Here is a 20974-nt window from a genome sequence, read left to right as displayed (position 1 = left end):
ATAAAATTGCAAAACCAACAAAAAATTAAATTTGAGAGTTACTTATTTAAAGTTCTTTAAGCTATGTATGGGCAATTGTAACAATGATGAAACTAGAGTACTGTAGATAGAAAAGAATTTAGAATCAATACGATGGATGTGCTTGTTTTTGAGTGCAAATTAAATCAAAACATGGCTTGATAGTTGACAAGCCAACACTCGTTTCATCATCCACCATCTGCAGTCACTCTCTTTTTTTAAAATTTAATTTCTATCAGAACAGAAAATCCAAGTTTGCAAAGATAAGAAGATCCAAACAGTTTTGTTGCTCAAGTTAGGATAACTACTGCATAAAAAATAAAAATAAAATTACTTGCGGTTAGTTTTCAAGGACCAATCACGTCAAAGAATGATGCTTGTCTGGGCGGTTGTATCCTTACACACACGGACACTCATAACATTGACAGACTCTTGTGTGCATGCCGTACGTCATCTATTCAAGTGTATACTTATGAAAGGAATTAAAAAAAATAAAATTCTGGAATCTCGTGGCACATAGTTTGAGAGACACTGGTCTATGACATAAGAGCCGCCTTTGATGCAGAAGGAAACTTCTTTTGGTGGCTGGCCGCTTGCTGAAGAAGAAATTGCTTCTGTTCTTCATCTTTTGTCAAAGTATCGTATTTTTCAATGAGGCTTATCCTTCGTTCTACTGCATCATTAACAAGTCAGTTTGGATGCCTGATTCCAAAGTTCCTTGAAAATTGGCTCATCAGTCTTCTCTGTGGGAAGTTTCTTCAGGAATATTTTCGCTTTTGTTGATCCTCCTTCAATTAAGAGATCAAAAAATGACCGTGTTCTCTGTGTTACAAGAGTTTCAAAGGTCACAGATTCCATTTCATCTGTACGCATGAGATGTCGTGGAATGTCTGGCAACATCCTAACGCATTATGTTGGTATCCTGTCTTGATCCCATACCACCATTGCTGGCTCACATGCCAACTTATAGCTTTCCAGTAAAGTTTTTCCTCCATCATATGTGGCAGGCTAGCGTAAGAACATAAGAATAGCCTTACTGGGTCAGACCAATGGTCCAGCTAGCCCAGTATCTCGTCTTCGCTTTTCAAGAAAAAAGAAAAAAACATACATAATAAAATAAGACAATACAAAATAAACTGGGCCTGTATTGTTTACTAATCTCATTGTTAACAGTGTTAAATCCCACTCTCTCACTTTTCTTTTTCACACACTTCTTTCTTGATCCTCCTAACTTACTGCTGTTTCCACTTTTAATCTTTCTTCCCTTTTTGTACACCTCATTTGCTTTCCTTTCTTCTTCCCCCCTTAACTTTTGTTGTATCTTATTCTACTTCTGTCCCCTCCTTTTCGTAGGGTGGCTACCTGTCCCTATCTAAAGAGAAATTCTCCCTAAAATATTTCATTCACTTCAGTGTATTTCAGTGGCCTTTATAACACGTCTGCCATTGTCAATGCATATACATTAGAGCAGTGTTTCTCATCTTCTTCAAGTCAAGTACCCCCTAAGTCTAACAAATATCAACTGAGTATACCTGCCCAAGCTCTGCCGCAGACCCCACCCCCATAATAATAATTGTAATGCAATTTCTTCCATCCATTTTCCATACACACAATATAATCTTATTAATACATAATGGTAAAAACAAATGTATAAAAAAACTAAAGCACAGTGTATGCAGAGAAAATGTTAATTATCATTTATATTTGTTTTTTTTTTTTTTCAAAGAGGTCAAGGCAGATGACTTTAAAATATGCAATGTCACCTCAGTAACAACTATAGAAAAATAGACAACTATAGTGCAAAACATAGAAAGCAGATATAAATTCTCAAAACTAACATATTTCGATCACTAAATTGAAAATAAAATAATTTTTCCTACTTTTGTTGTCTAGTGATTTTATTAGTCTCTAGTTGCACTTCCTTCTGACTGTGCATCCAACATTATTTTTCTGCCTCCTGTACGTTTACTCTCCTCCAGACCTTATTCCTTTCCCCAACCAACATCTCTCTCTGTCCCTTCATGAGTCCAAATTTCCTTCCTCTCTCCTCCACTCCTATTGGCAACATTTCTCCCTCTCTCATCCTCTGGATCATGTACAGCAGTTTTCATCACTGCCCACCAGCCCCATACCCATTTCTCCTATCACCCCTCTCCAGCACAATGCCACTTCTCTCCCTCCATCACTTTGTCCAACATTCCTCCCTCCTGCATCTCCTTCAATCTGTCCCTCTGTTCCTCTCTACCACCATATCCAACATTTCTCCCTCTCATCCTTCTATTTCCCATTCATCTCTATCTTACTCCTCTCTCTCTCTATGCCCATCTCTTTCCCTCTCATTCACACACTCATGCCCAACAATTCTCCCTAGCTATTCCCTCCCTCCTATGTCCCCTCCTATCTCCCTCCTATCTCCCTTATCCCTCCCTTCTATGTCCCATGCTCATGCCTGCTGCCTTCTTTCTGTGTCCTGAGTTTTTGCCTCCCCTCCCTGCCTTCCAGCCTTTGTCCCAATACATGCCCCTCTCATATCCCAATGTGCTCCTTCCCCCCTCCTTTCTCTCTTTGTCCCAGATCATGTCCCCTCTCCCCCTTAGTTGCTCGAGCCGCACTCGCTTCTTTCAGGGCCTCCAGCTGATCTGCTCCTTCTGCCTTCAGCGGCACTTGCAGGGACGCGCAGGCAGAGGTTCACACGCTGCACATAGCTGACCCACAAGCCTTCCCTCTGACGTCAGCTCTGACATCAGAGAAAAGGTTTCCGAGACAGCTACACACATTGTGAAAGAGCCGCTGACGCATCCTTCCATTGAGTTCCGCCGAAGGCAGGTGGTAACTGGGACCTCCCACTGACCCAGAAGGCTTTCCTCCGATGTCAGCTCTGGGGAGAAGCCATCTGGGTCGGCTTCAGTGGAGGGGGGCGGGCAGGAAGGAGAGATCCCCGGTGGTAGCTTCGGGAGAGGGGGGAGGGCAGGAAGGTGGGATCCCTGGTGACGGCTTCAGTGGAGGGGGCGAACAGGGAGGCAGGCAATATCCTTGGCGACAACCAGTGCCACATACCCTTACCACTTGTTGAGAAACGCTGCATTAGAGAGCTGACCTTGCTAGCTCCATCTTGCCAGTTACTTCATTGTCCCTTTTTAGTCTTGCTGCATCTTTCCTCTGGTATTTTTCTTCTCCCTTCCCCCTCCTCCACCCAAAGTACAATTACAAATGGTTTAGACAGGTTTTTAGTGTAATTGAAGATTTGATCTGGCATGGGGGTAGAGATGGAAATGGAAAATATTGCCTAGAGCAGTAGCACCTCAAGGTGCCTCTTGGAAGAAACTAACCAGTGGTAGAGGTTGCTAATAAGCTGCCATTATGGCTTTTTTAACATACATTATTTGCTCTTTAATGGATCTTTAACACAAGCTCTGTTCCCATTACACAAGGTTAGTTAAGTCACCACAGATTGCACACTAAAGAGATGAAAAGTCAGGCAAATGCTTATGAAATAGCTCATTAATATGTTGCATTGTATTAGGGCAAGGGTTTATGCTTGTGTTAAATTTAATGCTTGGCTTACATTCTAAGGTTAGGGCTAGAACAGAAATTTCATGATGCGACGTGCAGGGAACACTGCAAACTGCGTTATTCCTGGAAAAATAATGCAAACCATAAGCTCGAGTTATCTTTCTATCCTGGGAGAATCAGGTCTCAAAGCTGTAGATTGATGCTCCAAGATTCTGCTTAAAGGGGCTGGCTAAGGTTTAAAACCCGCCCTCCCCCCTCAATTGCCTACACCCCTCCTAAAAAAAACAAAAACACCCAAATATTTGACTTCCTCCGAGAAGACTTCCCCCAGTCCAAGACCTCCTCTAGTTCAAGGCCCTGCTTCTCAAATTGAAGACCCCACCAGGAAGCACCTTCCTAAGTCAGGTGCTTCCTAAGTCATCGTGCTTGCAAATGAAAACAGTTCCACTAAGATGGCTATTTCTTCAATAGTACTCTAACTTGTAATCGCATATAGCTCATAAATATCTCTTATTCCAAGAAATAAATATCCGTTGCGATATATTATTCAACCACTCTTAATAGCTATAAATTTTCATAAATTTACTGAAGCTTTGGACCTCGGAAACACCACTCATCACTCAAATGTTTATCATAGCGATAAGCTCAACGTGTTGTCTCCTCACTGGCCCACTTTTTTTTAAATCCTAATTGGATTTCAATATTTAAAGTGCAGTTTTTAAAGTGCAACAGTTTCAGAGTGCTTAAAAAATGCCTTTAAGTGCTACTAGTCAAATGCTTTTACATATGTACTAAAGGTGTATGACTTATCTCAGTTTATATGATCGTGGAAACTCGGATCCGACATGTTTTGTGTTTTCAGCGCTTTATCAAGGATCGTTTCCCTAGAAAAATAAAAAACATTAGATTAAATATTTTTTCCCTTAAATATATTATTTTCCCTTACCTAGCCCTAGGCATAGGCGTCCTTTCACTACCCGGCTCAGTCGCAGGGCCTACCCTGTGACTATATAGATAGATAGATAGATAGGGCTAGGCAAGGGAAAATACTTTCCCAAAGAGATAAAACACTACCCACACCAACACCTCAGCCCAGAACTATAGTTAGACAAGGAAGGTTCAGTGAGGAGAAGGAAGTACCTATTTGTTTTCGCCTGAGTTAAAGAAGGGAGAACAATGGGTAAGTGGAACTAAAAGTACTCAGGATATTGTTCCTAGGGGAGGATGCACCACCCATCTCCTAACATTCATGGGGGACACAATTTCAGGCAACACCAGGAACATCCTCAATTTAGACAGGAACAAGCCACACCTGTTGCTCATTATCCTGAGGCTTATAGGGACCAGCAGCAGTGCTCAGAAAGGAGGCAGTCACTGAACCATCCCACTGGAGTAGAGGAGACAGAATGGAGACAAGAGACCAGTTACAAGAGCACACCGCAGTATACCTCAGCCTAACACCCAGGTCAGAGCTAACTTTATGGAAACTGAAATGTTAGATGAATGCATGAGGGAAGCTTCAGATAGGGAAGACATTTCAGACCAGGAAGAAGACATGGACTTCAAAGAGGGAAATGTTGATTCTGACCTGTGGGCTATGGAAACTGATGGGATTTAAAGGAAGTTAGGCTGGAACTGGTTGTGCTAGTTAAGGGGCTGGTTGTCTCTGTAACCTCAAGGCAAAAGAAAGGTTACTGAAAGCCTTAGTGGCTTCTGAGGGGTCCTTGCATTCCTTTGGGCAAGAACCACAAAATTTCTAGGCTGGAGCAATTAACACTGCACAGCCTTGGCAGTAGTTGGAGACCTTTTTCCTTTTGGGGCTTGTTTTCATAAACTGGATTGTGGGTCCTAGTAGGGAGGGACCACAAGCAACGGTCATTGTGAGAGGAGGCACCTTCTGCCCTGAGCTCTGCATCCAAAGAGTTCAGGGCGGATCCAGTCTAAAGCTGCCAGAAGTGATTGCCAGCAAGAGACTGTATACAACTGCATGAAAGCAACTTGAAAATAGTTTGGGAATCTATGGACTATTGTACTGAGAAGAGGAATCATTTTTGGACTATAACTGGGAAATACAAGTTTATTTTTCCTTTTGAACTGTGAATGCAATTGTGGATTTTGAAAGCTGAAGTTCCTAATGGAATAAAGAATTTTGTTTTGGAAGCAGAACTGGGTATTTTTACTTGATTCATCAACTCCAATTAGTACTGATAAAAGCACCGTGTGCTCTGGGCTCTTTCAGCCACACCTGCTGGGGCCCGGCCTAGTGGTGCACAGTGACTATATATCTATCTATCCATACAGTGGAACCTTGGTTTACGAGCATAATTCGTTCCAGAAGCATGCTTGTAAACCAATTTACTTGTATATCAAAGCGAGTCTCCCCATAGAAAGTAAGGGAAACTCACTTGATTCATTCCACCTCCCATCCCCCCCCCGGCCACCGGTACTGTTCCATCCCACCCCACCCCACCACATCCCCAAAAGACCTCCAACCCCCGAGGCCACTGGTGCGGGTTTCTCAGAGAGAACGAGAGCCAGAAGGCCTTGAGCATTCACAGATGCTCAAGGCCCAGTCGGAGGAGAGGCATGATCTTCGGGCACCAGCATCTCCTGTGGGTTGGTGATGCGTGCCGGTGCCACATTGGGGGGGTAAGCTTTCAGTTTGGGCAGGCAGGGGATGCCAGTTTGCACGGGGGGGGGGTTGGGCATTCGCAAGGGGGATGATGCCAGTTCGTAGGGGGGCAGTGTTTGCAGGCAGGGGGGCGATGCTGGTTAGCAGGCGGGGGGACTCGCAAATCGAGTCAATGCTCGGTTTATGAGTCATGATTTGCGAAAATGTTTTGCTCGTCTTGCAAAACACTCACAAACTGGTGAACTCGTAAACCGAACAAAAACATTCTGAACCAAATTCTCTTTGCCAGGCTCTACACCTTCAGTCCGACGTCAGAATTGACGTCGGGGATAAGGCTTCTGGGCCGACGGTGTGCAATCGCTGCACCCACCTGGCCTTTCCTTTACTTACGCAGGCAGAAGCAGCAGCAGGAGAAGAGCCCAGGAGCAGTGGCAGCGGTCAAAATAAGGTAACAGCTGTGGTGGTGGTGGGGTATTCGATCCATAGGACGCACCCTTTTTTCCACCCACTTTTTTTGGGGGAAAAATGCAACCTATGGAGCGAAAAATATGGTACGTTGTATTGGTTGCCATTAAAGTGTGGTTCGTTTGAAGACCTGGCTCACTCTGCTTCTTCTTTAGAGTTTCTGTGAGGGAGACGTGAATTGGGAATGAGCTTCTGGGTAAGAGGTCTTCAGCTTGAAGGAACAAAATGGCTGATGGATCTCGAATTAGGCTCCTTCCCAACCAACCCCCTAACATATGGGAAGCCTTTGGGAGAGAAGTGTTGGATAGTGGGGACTTAGAGGAGATTTGGGGTGCAGTTTTTTTGGGTTTTTTTAAACTGTGGCTTGTCCCTTTAAGCAATTCCTGAGAGCACCAGGCTGCGGTTTTGCAGTCTAATGCTTCCGAGATGGTAGAATAATGCTGTTTGAGATGGCTCAAAAGCAGTATTATTCATAAGAATCTTAATTATTAAAATTTATCAATAATTATTTACCACCTGCATGCCACCAAAGAATATCACAGGAGTCAGTAACCTCTGTTACCCTCCAGCTGGTGACTTTTATGATACATTACGGTGCAGTGAAAGTTCAACTTTTTTCTTATACCTTGATACTGTAGTTTTTACCCTATGAGAAGGTCACTGAGGTAGAGCTTCAGGACACCTGGCACTGACTAGACCCATTTCCCTTTCTGCCCGGAGCCATTCTGATCGCCAGCGGCAGAGTAAAATAGGCAAAGATAAACTTAAGCTCCCCTGTCCTTGATAAAGTTATGCGAAACGCGTCGGCAAGGGAACTAATCTGCTGAAAAGCTAAGTTATTTATCTTATTGAACATAACTAAAGAAAAAATATATATATGAAAATTTAATAGCTAAAATGTTATACCGGGAATTATTTACAACAAAACCACATCGAGTTAAATTACTCGGGTGGAAATCTGAACTCCCCGGTGACTGGTCAAAAGCGCGTGAGGACAAAGGCGCGCGGACAACTGAGCGCAGGGCTTAATCACGCCGAAGAAAACCTGTATTTTAAAGGGCTCTGATGGGATGTTTGTGGGGGAATCCCCCCTACTCTACTTAATAGGGATCGCGCTGCCTCACGCTGCCATGTTGGGAGGGTGTGGGGGGGGGTGTAACTCCCCACATTATACTGAAAACTTAACTTTTCCCCCCCAAAACAGGGAAAAAGTTGAAGTTTCCAGTATAATGAGGGAGGTTACAACTCCCCAAACCCCCCACAACGCCTGCGCAATCTCTATTAAGTAAAGTGTGTGGGGAGAGGGAGTTCCCCACCAACACCCCCCATCGGAGCCCTTTAAAATACGGTTTTTCTTCGGCGCGATGAAGTCCTATGCTCAGTTGTCGGCGCACTTTGTCCTCGCGCGCTTTAGACTATGAACCGAACTCCCCTATGGTATTAGCATTATAGGCTATGTGTAAGAAAAGATAAATAGTAAGTTCAGCACTTTTGTAGTGGATGTTTGGTATTTGATTTAATCTAAAATAAAACAAGATTGAATAAAGGGAAGATGGTAATGACCTGGGCCCTAGCTGTCACAAGAGGCCACACCTCCAGCTACCCTTGTGATGCCCTGATCCCGCCCACTCCCCTATTGGGCAGCAAATGCTATGGTTACCTTTTTAATGCACAAGACAGTAGCTTGGGTTTGCGCTACTGTCAGGTAAACCCCGTGTTAGCTCTTAACACAGTTTAGTGAAAGGGTCTCGTAGTTTTCCACGTGCAAATTTTATTGAAATTAATACTTTATGATGAACTGCTATGCAAAATCATGTTGTCTAGTGGTTTTTCTTTATGGAAGATTTTCTACCAGGAAATTCTCACACGTTTGGAAATAGCACACACTTCAGTACTTTGGTACTTTGGTGTGTTATTGACAGGAGTGACTCTACTAGGGCACCCAGCTGTGTTCTTTTGCACTTGCCCTTTCATTCTGTGGTTCGATTCTCTGTTGTACTGTTCATGGCTGTTATTTTCAGGCTCTACCGGATGAGGTTACCAGCGTGCTACTAGTTCATGTGGGCTTTTTTTTCCTCCTTCTCTTCGTGTTTGTGTGGGATGCAGTCTCTTTGTTTCTCTCTGCTTGTGCTTTATGCCGCTTTTAAGAGGGAGAGAACATTCTGATCTGACAGCTGTATTCAGGAGGTGGGAACTTGAGGCTCAGCCACGGAAGGAAAAACTGGTAAGTTCAGAATTTTACTGTGCAAGAAAAAGAAAAAAAAAATTCCTGAACAGCTTTCTTTTTGTGCTGGAGAATGTTACTACAGCAACAGCTTTATAAAGCTTCCTTGTCTCTCCTTTTGAGTGACAATAACTTTCAAAAGCATAGGGGGTCCTTTTACTAAGGGCCTGTTTTATAAAGCCGTGCGGCAACAGCCCCGAAGCCCTTTAAGTCTCTATGGGCTTCGGGGTCGTTACTGTAGTGGCCCGCACTAAACAGCTTTGTAAAAGAGGCCCTAAGCAATGGAAACCTAATGTGGGACACACTAAAGCATCCTTCGTTAACTCCCTCCCCCCCTTTTTTTACAAAGCCACATTAGGCATTTATATTGCCGGCTGCGTCGGTACAAGCGTCGGAGCTAATACTGCCGCAGCTCGCGATAAAAAAGCTTAACGTGGCTTTGTAAAAGGAGCTCTAATTTTGGCATGTGTGCACACTAGGAGCAACAAAAAGAAATCCAACCGAATCTGCAGAAAAACCACCGGAACAGGAAAACCAAACAAACTGCAGACAATGTACACGATGCAGGCAAGAATTTATTGTACCAAAGTTAAAATGCAGTAATATAAAAACCTTTTTACCAACCAAGAGACCCAATACGATCCGTGTTTCGGACAACACACCTTCGTCAGGGGTCCATGGTAAATAAGATATACAGTGTACTGCAAAAAATGAAGATAACAACAAATGCCTGCGTATTACGCCAAAAACGCTGCCAAGAATGAAATCACCGTGTTGGATCTCTTGGTTGGTAAAAAGGTTTTTATATTACTGCATTTTAACTTTGGTACAATAAATTCTTGCCTGCATCGTGTACATTGTCTGCAATTTTTGTTTGGTTTTCCATGTGTGCACACTAACCATCCATTAATTATTTTTTTGAAAGGGCATTCTGGTGAGCACATCTAGATGACCAAGTACCTGGTTAACACAGGAGCCCTTACCGCCTCCTAAATAAGTGCTGCCAAGTGCCCGTGCAGTAATTAGCACTTGACCATAAATGAAATTAAAAGGAAATAAAGGTTTTCTCTGGCTGCAGTAAAAATGGACTGAGTGCCCAGGAAAGACCTTTGTAAGATCCGGTCAAGGCATGTTCTTACTGCAGACTTAGGGCTCCTTTTACAAAGGTGCGCTAGCATTTTTAGCGCACGTACCGGTAGCGGCTAGCGCGTGCTAAAACACTGGTTCTGGGGAGGGTAATAGAGGGAAAAGAGAGAGAGACCTGGACCCAAAGGGGATGGGGCTGGATTGTGAAAGAAATGTTGGATGCAAAAGAAAGAAGGGAAGAAAGATTGGATGCACAGTCAGAAGGAAGTGCAACCAAGAGACTCATGAAATCACCAGACAACAAAGGTAGGAAAAGATTTTATTTTCAATTTAGTGATCAAAATGTGTCTGTTTTGAGAATTTATATCTGCTGTCTATATTTTGCACTATGTGTCTATTTTTCTATAGTTACTGAGGTGACATTGCATATTTTAAAGTAATCTGTTTGACATCTTTGAAAACATCTCTGAAACTCGTAAATGATGATTAACATTTTCTCTGCGTACCGTGTGCTTTGTGTTTTTTTAAATATATTTTATGTTTACCATTATGAATTAATAAGATATTGTGTGTACATGAAAATGAATGGAAGAAATTGGGGGTGGGGGCGGAACTGAATATTAATAGATGTCCCGTTTTGATGAAAAAAATGGTCACATGAGTCTTACCTCCCCACTGCTGCTGCTAATCGCCGACAAGAAGTCTTCTTTCTGACGTCAATTCTGACGTCGGAGAGGACGTTCTGGGCCAGCCAATCACTTCCTGGCTGGCCCAGAACGTCCTCTCCTGCATCAGAATTGATGTCGGAAAGAAGACTTCTTGTCAACGATTAGCAGCAGCAGCGGGGAGGTAAGACTGCAGCGGTGCGGACCAGGGGAAAGGAAGGAGAGAGGCTTTTTTTTTTCCATGGCAGGGAGGGAAGGATGTAGGCAGGCAAGCTGGCTGGTTTTACACAGCAGGGAGGGAGGGAAGGAGGTAGGCAGGCTGGCTGGCTTTGGGGGTGGACAAAATCTGGAAGGCACTGGGGGCACTATGGATATGGGATGGAGGCACTGGGGGCACTATGGACATGGGACGGAAGGAGGGAGGGAGGGAGGGAATAGAAAGGGACAATTGTTGGGCCTGAGTGCAGAAAGAAAGAAATGAAAAAGGATACACAGTCAATTAATAGATGTCCCTTTTTTGATGAAAAAAATAAATTGTAACGTTACCTCTGACTTACTTTCTCTGCAGCAGAGTCGGCAGCCGTGCTGAGGTGCAGGAAGGTCCCACGATGACTCATCTCTGGCTCTGCTCCGGAAGAAGTAAGTTACGTCAGAGGGGGGGGGAACCGGCAGACGCAGTCATTGCGGGACATTGCCGCAACTCCTTGCGTCTGCCAGGTTCACCCCCTCCGACGTAACTTCTTCCGGAGCAGAGCCAGCAGACGAGTCATTGCGGGACCTTCCAGCATGCGGCTGCCGAGTCTGCTCCAGAGCAAGTACGTTGGAGTAGGGTGGACTGGCAGCCGGCAGCTACAGTCAAAGCGGGACCTTGCTGCATGAAGGGAGAGAAAAGAGCAGGACTGCTGCAATGGAAGAGTGGAGGAGGGAAAGAAAGGGGGCAGGGTGGTATGGAAGGGGGGTGCTCATGGAATTGATGTACAGAGAAAGGGGAGAGACATAAGGGGGGAAGGATATTGGAGGGGGCAGATGCTGATTGAAGAGGGGTGGATGGAGAGAGAAAGGGCAGACATTGGATGGTAGTGGGGAGCCTATGCTGGATGGAAGTGCAGATGGGAGAGAAGGGAGTAAATGCAGGAAGGAAATGGGAGGAGAGAACGAGAGGAGCAGACGCTGGATGGAAGTGGACAGAGAGAGGAGAAGGTACTAGATGGAAGGGTTGGAGAAAGATGGAAGGAGGGGATAAATAAAAGGAGGGCACATGATGGGGAGAAAAGGATTGAGTTAGGGAAACATTGGAGGGTTGAGGGAAAGAGGTGGCAAGCTTTAGGTAGACAGCAAAAAAGGACATTGAGAGGGTAGTAAGAACGTAATCTAGACAGATGCAGGAAATTAAAGGAAAATGAGGGAAAAAGGGAAAGGGATTGCAGAGGAGAGGTGTGGGAGAGGAGAGAGATGCCAAACCAATGGGGGTGAAAGGAGAGATGGAAGGGGGAGGCATACAGTTTCTGGAAGGGGCATAGAAGGAGAGAAGATGCCATATAGGTGAAGAGAGACGGCAGACAGTAGATGGAAGGAAGAGAGTTACAAGAAGATGAGGAAAGCAGAAACCACAGAAGACAAAAGGTAGAACAAAAAATTTCTATTTATTTATTGCTTTAGGAGACATGTGTCACTGTTTCTGTGGAGCATTGTATGCAGAGTCCAGCTTCTTGCTGGTTCAATTTAACCTTTTTGTCTATGCATTTCTATTTTATCCCCCCTTTTTACAAAACTGTGGAGCATTTTTTAGCGCCAGCCGTGGTGGTAACAGTTCTGATGCTCAGAATTCTATGAGCGTCAGCTGTTACCTCCATAGCTAAAATCCACACTACAGTTTTGTAAAAGACAGAGGGGTTAGTTTGTGATGACATATTCCATACTAGGCGAAGGTGTTTTCTGTGTTCTGTGTGTTCGAAAGACAGGGTTTTTTGTTAGGATTGATCTGTACTAGTCTGGCTTGTTTAGTTTTACAATGGGTGTATTGATGTTGTACTGCTCATTGCAGTATGTAAGATGCTGCCTTTTCCTAGGTACTCACTCATGTGTGACATGTGGATTGTTACTAAAAATCATGTTTTCATACAGTTGGGGGGGGTGTCAAAAAATGATGGGCCCCGGGTGTCACATATACTAGGTACACCACTGAGTCCATGTCTCATATTGTAGTTCCCTGACTGTTTTTAAACTTTTTATTTTTTGTGTGTCGCTTAGAAGTAAGATTAAGGATTAATCAAATTTTAAGTAGGATGGATTTTGGATGAGCCCAAGAGGAGAGATGAGAAATGCATATATAGAGATTGACCTGGGAAAGCAAAGCTATGGTACTTGGGAGAATAGAAATGTGTAAAGACAGCAGATTTCCAGGCCATCTAGGTAAAGAAGGAGAATTCATCAATGGGTGTTAATTGCATAAGTGCACGCTAATGATTAGCACGTACTAAATGCCCAGACACCCCTAGGAATATAATGGGTGTCTTAGTGTTTAGTGCACACATAAATCTCTTGGCGCCTGTTCATGAATTCCTCCTTTAGTGATGAAGGATGACAGAAGACAAGTCTAGGGTATTTTTGAAAGGTTAAAGCTGAAGATTACGAAGAAAAAGAGCCATAGGCAAAAATAGAGGCAATACTTGGATAAGGAGAGGTGGACTCTGCGGCGATTTTCAGACAGAAAGGCAAAAAAAAAAAAAAAAAAGCAGAAAGACCATGGTGGTTTAGAGCAGCATGATTAGAACTAGCAAAGCTGGGGTTCAGATCCTATTTCTCCCACAGACTTTTCTTCTGAACTTAGCAGGGCCAGTTCAACCATTTGACAGGACTAGGCATTTGCCTGGAGCAGCAGTTTCTGGGGATGGGAGGTGGCAAAGAGCCACTGGAGCCAAAGCAAACTAGGCCCTGATGTCCTATTGTACAAACTTGAAGAAAATCAGAGGAGGTGCTTTTACCAGCAGGGCAGGACAGTTTTCAGCAAACCCAAACACCCCCAGAGAAATGCCTCTCTGAAATATCACACTCAACCAACAAAAGTAGAGATGAAAGAGATGCTTCAACTGGGACTTTATTGCACTAAAACAGACATCAGTCTCAATACAGCCTGTGTTTCGGCACCTTAGTGCCTTCCTCAGGGGTCAAACTGTTCATATATTCTGTTTGGAGAATGACACTTCATATAATGGTACACAAAAAAAGCCTAAACACTGCATTATCAATCCACAGTCACTTAAATAGTGAAAAGAGTCAAGAGAGTCTTATATCCAAATGAATCAAGCTACCAGGAAGCATAATACTCATTGTGAATGAAAAGCGTTATGCTTCCTGGTAGTTTGATTCCTTTAAACTTAAGACTCTCGACTCATTTCAGTATTTAAGTGACTGGATTGATAATGCGGTGTTTGGGGTTTTTTTTATGTACCATTATATGAAGTGCCATTCTCCAAATAACAATATATGAAAAGTTTGACTCCTGAGAAAGGTACTACGGTGCCGAAACACAGGCTGTGTTGAGTCTGATGTCTGTTTTAGTGCAATAAAGTTCCAGATGAAGTACCTCTTTCATTTCTACTTTGTTGATTGAGCAGGACAGTTTTCAGACAGCCTGTTTGCCCAGAGGAATGATGTTGAGGTGATCATGATTGTTGTGGGGGAGGGGCAAGGGGCCTAAAAGTTAATAGGACGAGGTACAAAACTGAAGGATTGCCTAAGGCACCTAATACCCTCTGCAGTGGCTCTGGACCTTAGGTAAGTTACAGTAGTTAATCTTTTGCTACCTCAGTATAATTTTGATGTAAACAAGTTTGAAGTTTATTAAAAAAATTTCTATACCGCCTAATCAGATTTCTAGGCCGTGTACATCAATAAAAGTAGTACGCAAGGTATATTAAAACTAAGATAAAATAACTAAATTAGTAGGTAGAACATCACTAGGGTGGATTACTACACCAAACAGACTGATAAGACGTATGTCCACAGGAGGGAAGGGGGAGTGAACTACAATATTGAGAGAAAAGGATCATAGAAGGGGAAGACGAGAGGTAGGCGATGCACATTATAAGAACAGTTATAGTCCAAAAGCATCAGTAAACGGAAATGTTTTTAGTTTTGATTTAAAGTGGTTTAGAGTTGTTTCGTCACGTAGATAATTTGGTGTAGAGTTCCAGAGGGAGGGAGCAGTAACTGAAAAGATATTGGATCGCATAGTTTGCGTGACTGAGCGGAGGGACCCTAGCGGAGTGTAAGGAATAAGGAGTCTGTTGATAAATTCCGGTTGGTTACTGGTTCGTGTTTTGAATGTTAATAGAAGGATTTTATAAGTGATTCTGTGCTCCACTGAGGCACGGAAATTAATTAATGCTGATCCCCTATGATATGCTCTTCCCAACAATATCTCCTTCCTTCTGTCCATCAGGTGTTTTATGATACAACAGGTAAAACAATTTTTTTCAGTAACCGCACCCACATTGTGGAATGCCCTACAACTGACCCTGAGACAAGAAAAGAACCTCAACAACTTTAAATCTAATCTCAAAACATTTCTTTTCAGAGACGCTTTTGATATCTATACTTAGTTCTCCTTATTCAAAATACTCAGACAGTAGGCCTAACATTAAAGATTCCCTCTACTCCTTTTGTATTTTATTTCCCCTTTCTTTTATTTTAAGCAGTGTCCTCCCCATTTGCCCTTATGTATCTTGTCATGTCTATACTGTTGTTGTGAATTTGTTCCCCACCATTTTATATATTTTTTTTTTAATGTTCTTCATATAAATTGTAAACCGCTTTGCACATAAAAGTAGTATATCAAGACCTAAATAAACTTGAAACTTAGGGCCTGTTTTACAAAGCCACGCGGTAACGGCCCCAAAGCCCATAGAGATTTAAAGGGCTTCAGGGCTCTTGCCACATGGCAGCCACTAGCGCGGCTTTGCAAAACAGGCTGTTAATGTAACTCACCTTGAGCTTGAATTTGGGAAAGGCAAGTAACAAATCTAAAATCCAAATCCACATATAGAAGACAAGAGGATAAAGGGCTCCTTTTACAAAGGCGTGCTAGCAGTTTTAGTGTGCGCGCTACAATATCGCATGTGCTAAACGCTAACGCCTCCATAGAACTTGCATTAGTATTTTTCGTTTAGCTCGTGGTTAGCATGCGCTAAAAACGATCCTGAGTAAAAGGAGCCCAAAGCTTTGAGATTTATTTATTTTAAAAATTTATTAGCTTCTCCTAAACCAAGAGGATTGTCTGCATTTGTGGCCAGAACTGTATTGATGGGAAAGAAGGCCATTTTGACCAATTGGTTGTCTACTGACCTGCTGACTTATAGTCAGTGGAGGTCTCTGATCGTCCATGCTTCTTTAGAGCGTTGGCAGTTTGGGGACCTGGACACTATGGAAGGTCGTTGTTTCTGTTCAATTTGGGAATATTTTTGGATGGATCTCACTCCACATGCAGTAGATTGTTGAATATTTGCAGTTGATTGTTTTTTAAAAAAACTTGTTTTGTGCTCCATATTGTTTCGGGGCGGGTGGATAGGAGGGATGTATTTCGGTGCGTATATAACAGAAAATTGTTGTATTTTGTTTGGCACATTGTCTTGTACTTTTCTATTTAATAAATACATTTAAACATAAAATTTATTTGCCGTTTTATTGCAAAACGGTTTGCAAATAGTTACACACATAAAATATTATAAAATTCAGAAAAAGGTAAGAACAAAATAAAAACAGATTCAATCCTTACATACAATCAATTTCTCAAAGAAATGCATCTACAAATAATTGTGTTTTCAGCATTTTCCTAAATGAGCTCTTATCTCTACATTTTTGGATTTGACCTTACCAGGCTATTCCACAACTTAACCCCTGCACATGTAAAAGTCATGGCATCCGTTTCCACATATTTAGGGTTGGCCTTCGTTTTCAGCCATGCTGAACTTTCAGAGTGCAATGATCTTAATGGTTGATACTCAGATGAAAGAAAGGACCGGTGATGCTCAGATCTTAGACAAAAAAATGCCAAATGGCAGGCTGGAGTGGGATTAAAGGCTTAGACAAGGATGAAGCCCTGGGAAGCACCAGTGGTCAGTAGGAAGGGATCGAGAGCAACGCTGTATTGAGAGAGGAGGATAGCCATGAGTTAACCCTTTCAGGACCAAGGGACATATTTGTCCCATAACTTTAAAATCCTATAAATTTTGATTGGGATAGTCTACAGTTCTAAATTTGATATGTACGGATTCCATATGATACTGCCTTTATGTAAACAAACTGGTTCCGACATTCATTCATTAGCGTCGTTGCCAGATTGACGAGAAGATTCACTTGCCATACTGTCCATAAGCCAGAAGTTTGATTTTTTTTTAAAAAAATAATGATATTTCACAAAAAAAATCAATTTTTTGGCATCTGCAAGCCCTTTTTACCATAAAAATGTCATCAAAACCACAAAAATTGGCCTACGATCCTTATGGTCCTGAAAGGGTTAACAGATCATAGAACCCAGAAGGAGACGCAGCAAAAGAGCAGATGGATGAGATTTGCCAGAGTCAGTAGTTGAGTAGGTTGAGGATAGAAAGAACAGCAGAGCTGCATGAAGAATAACAGGTGGCAAGTGCCAATTGACTTGCACCAGTAGAACTGTGTGTGGGATTGTAAGAAATCAGTACATGTCTGGATGCTTTATTATATTAATTGTGTACTAGAGAGGAAAGACTGTGCACAGTATGTTCATGGGTGACATTTAAAAAATCATTGAATTCTATAAATATGCACGCGAATGGTAGCAGAGTGAGAAAAAGTGGAAAAAACTTTGAGACGAGAGAAGGCACAGAACGAATGGAGACGGGGCGAGGGGTGCGGAGAAAAAGAAGAGGGAAAATGATAGGCAAGAGACTCGGGTCCAGTACAAAGCTTAGGGCTCCTTTTACTAAGCTGCGTTGGGGCTTTAACTTGTGGAATAGCGCGTGCTACATTGCCGCACGCGCTAGACCTTAACGCCAGCATTGAGCTGTCATTAGTTCTAGAAGTGTAGCATGTGGTGTAGCACGCGGTAATTTACTGCGTGCACTAAACGCTGGCACACCTAACATAGTAACATAGTAGATGACGGCAGATAAAGACCCGAATGGTCCATCCAGGCTGCCCAACCTGATTCAATTTAAATTTTTTCTTCTTAGCTATTTCTGGGCAAGAATCCAAAGCTCTACCCGGTACTGTGCTTGGGTTCCTACTGCCGAAATCTCCGTTAAAACCTAGTCCAGCCCATCTACACCCTCCCAGCCACTGAAGCCATCCCCAGCCCATCCTCCACCAAACAGCCATATACAGACACAGACCGTGCAAGTCTGCCCAGTACTGGCCTTAGTTCAATTTTTAATATTATTTTCTGATTCTAGATCCTGTGTTCATCCCACGCTTCTTTAAACTCAGTCACAGTTTTACTCTCCATCACCTCTCTCGGGAGCGCATTCCAGGCTTCCACCACCCTCTCCGTAAAGTAGAATTTCCTAACATTGCCTTTGAATCTACCATCCTTCAACCTCACTTTATGTCCTCTGGTTTTACCATTTTCCTTTCTCTGGAAAAGATTTTGTTCTACGTTAATACCCTTCAGTTATTTGAATGTCTGAATCATATCTCCCCTGTCTCTCCTTTCCTCTAGGGTATACATATTCAGGGAAGCCTCCTATCATTTTTGTCGCCCTCCTCTGGACCGCTTCAAGTCTTCTTACGTCCTTCGCCAGATACAGTCTCCAAAACTGAACACAATACTCCAAGTGGGGCCTTACCAATGACCTGTACAGGGGCATCAACACCACCTTCCTTCTACTGGCTACGCCTCTCTTTATATAGCCCAGCATCCTTCTGGCAACAGCCACTGCTTTGTCACACTGTTTTTTCGCCTTTAGATCTTTGGACACTATCACCCCAAGGTCCCTCTCCCCGTCCGTGCATAACAGCTTCTCTCCTCCCAGCATATACGGTTCCTTCCGATTATTAATCCCCAAATGCATTACTCTGCATTTCTTTGCATTGAATTTTAGTTGCCAGGCATTAGACCATTCCTCTAACTTTTGCAGATCCTTTTTCATATTTTCCACTCCCTCTTCGGTGTCTACTCTGTTACAAATCTTGATATCATTTTCAAAAAGGCACACTTCCTTCTAACCCTTCAGCAATGTCACTCACAAACATATTGAACAGGATTGGCCCCAGCACCGAACCCTGAGGGATTCCACTATTCACCTTTCCTTCCTCCGAGCGACTTCCATTAACCACCACCCTCTGGCGTCTGTCCGACAGCCAGTTTCTAACCCAGTTCACCACTTTGGGTCCTAACTTCAGCCCTTCAAGTTTGTTCAACAGCCTCCTATGAGGAACTGTATCAAAGGCTTTGCTGAAATCTAAGTAAATTACATCTGGCATATGTCCTCAATCCAGCTCTCTGGTCACCCAATCAAAAAATTTGGCACGATTTACCTTTTGTAAAGCCATGTTGCCTCGGATCCTGTAACCCATTAGATTCAAGGAAGTACACTATCCTTTCAGCAACACTTCCATTATTTTTCCAACAACTGAAGTGAGGCTCACTGGCCTGTAGTTTCCTGCTTCATCCCTGTGACCACTTTTATGAATAGGGGCCACATCCGCTCTCCTCCAATCCCCAGGAATCACTCCCGTCTCCAGAGATTTGTTGAACAAGTCTTTAATAGGACTCGCCAGAACCTCTCTGAGCTCCCTTAGTATCCTGGGATGGATACCATCTGGTCTCATTACTTTGTCCACCTTCAGTTTTTCAAGTTGCTCAAACACTCTCCTCCGTGAATGGCGCAGAATCTACTCCATTTTCTCGTATAACTTTGCCAGACAAGGATTTTCTTCTGTGAATACAGAACAGAAGTATTTGTTTAGCACATTTGCTTTTTCCTCATCACTGTCCACATATCGGTTCCCAGCATCTTTTAGTTTAGCAATTCCATTTTTCATCTTCCTCCTTTCACTAATATATCTAAAATTTTTGTCTCCCTTTTTTACATTTTTAGCCTTTTGTTCTTCCGCCAGACGTATCTCTCTCTTGGCTGCTTTCAGTTTCACCCTGTAGTCCTTTTTGCACTCCTCTTGTTGGGTGTTTTATATTTCACGAACGCCAACTATTTTGCCTTTATTTTCTCCACTACTAGTTTGGAGAACCATAACGGCTTCCTTTTTCTCTTGTTTTTATTGATTTTCTTCACATAAAGGTCCTTAACCATTTTTATCGCTCCTTTCAGCTTAGACCACTGTCTTTCCACTTCTCTTATGTCCTCCCATCCTAACAGCTCTCTCCCATTGCATTAAAAGTCCATACGTTTGAAATCTAGGACTGTAAGTAACGTGTGGCTGCTCTCCACTTTAGCCATTATATCAAACCAAACTGTTTGATCGCTACTTCCCAGGTGAGCACCCACTCAAACATTAGAGATACGCTCTCCATTTGTGGAGGACTAGATCCAATATCGCTTTTCCCCTTGTGGGTTCCGTCACCATTTGTCTGAGCAGAGCCTCTTGAAAGGCATCCACAATCTCCCTGCTTCTTTCCGATTCCGCAGATGGAACATTCCAATCCGCATCCAACAGATTGAAATCTCCCAACAGTAGAACCTCCTCTTTCCTTCCAAACTTTATGATATCCACAATCAGATTCTTATCAATTTGCTGTGATTGAGTCGGAGGTCTGTAGACTATACCCAGGTAGATAGAAGTTCCGTCTTCTCTTTTCAGAGCGATCCATATCGCTTCTTCCTCTCCCCAGGTCTCTTAGTAAAAGGAGCCTGTAGTCTCCATAAGCCAATAACTTGACATATGGAGCTGGCTGCTTCTCATTCTCACCATTTCTAGTGACGCTCTGCTAGTTTTCCTTACTGCACACTGTTCGTGAAACTGAAAGCATCCATGCAATGCATCTACTGCCGAGCTGCCCACAAGAGAAACTATTCACCTTTTTAAATATAGATAATGTATTTTCATTTGTTTATTAAATTGCTCCACCGTCCGCCCACAAACTGTGCTCCAGGCAACTTACAGCAAACAGAAATTTAACTTTAGTGCAAGTTATCCATTACCGCTTTTATCAAAGAAAGAAGTTTCCCCGCGGAGCGATCTCCCGGTGATGTAATGATGTCATCGTTGGTGATGCTTCACTGGGTTTTAAAAGACATTGCAGAAATGTGGCGGCCATGTTAACACATGCTGTGGTCGGTTGGAGTAGCGTAGAGCTTTTCTAAGGTAAACAAAATATTTTACTCCGGTAATGGGATGAGTATTTCAGTTATTGGAGGGTGGTTTAGCATGATCTTT

At 43.0% G+C, this 20974-nt stretch overlaps 1 protein-coding gene across 5 annotated transcripts in view; it reads left to right on the top strand.

Moving 5' to 3' along the window:
- GRIN2B (glutamate ionotropic receptor NMDA type subunit 2B) overlaps window positions 1-20974 on the top strand; it is a 958742-nt gene that overhangs the window by 206778 nt on the left and 730990 nt on the right. Inside the window, exon 1 of one of the 5 annotated variants that reach the window (XM_033935223.1) lies at window positions 4889-4996. The exons of the other annotated variants lie outside the window; for them this stretch is intronic. The gene's annotated coding sequence lies outside the window, so the exon portion shown is untranslated. Of the gene's footprint in view, window positions 1-4888; window positions 4997-20974 lie in introns of those variants that run through there. 5 annotated transcript variants of the gene reach the window in all.

This window comes from Geotrypetes seraphini, chromosome 2, assembly GCF_902459505.1.
Source record: "Geotrypetes seraphini chromosome 2, aGeoSer1.1, whole genome shotgun sequence".
In the NCBI taxonomy this organism is placed as follows: Eukaryota; Metazoa; Chordata; class Amphibia; order Gymnophiona; family Dermophiidae; genus Geotrypetes; species Geotrypetes seraphini.
The sequence above is the reverse complement of the archived record's forward strand: the minus strand, read 5'-3'. Positions and strand labels throughout refer to the sequence as shown.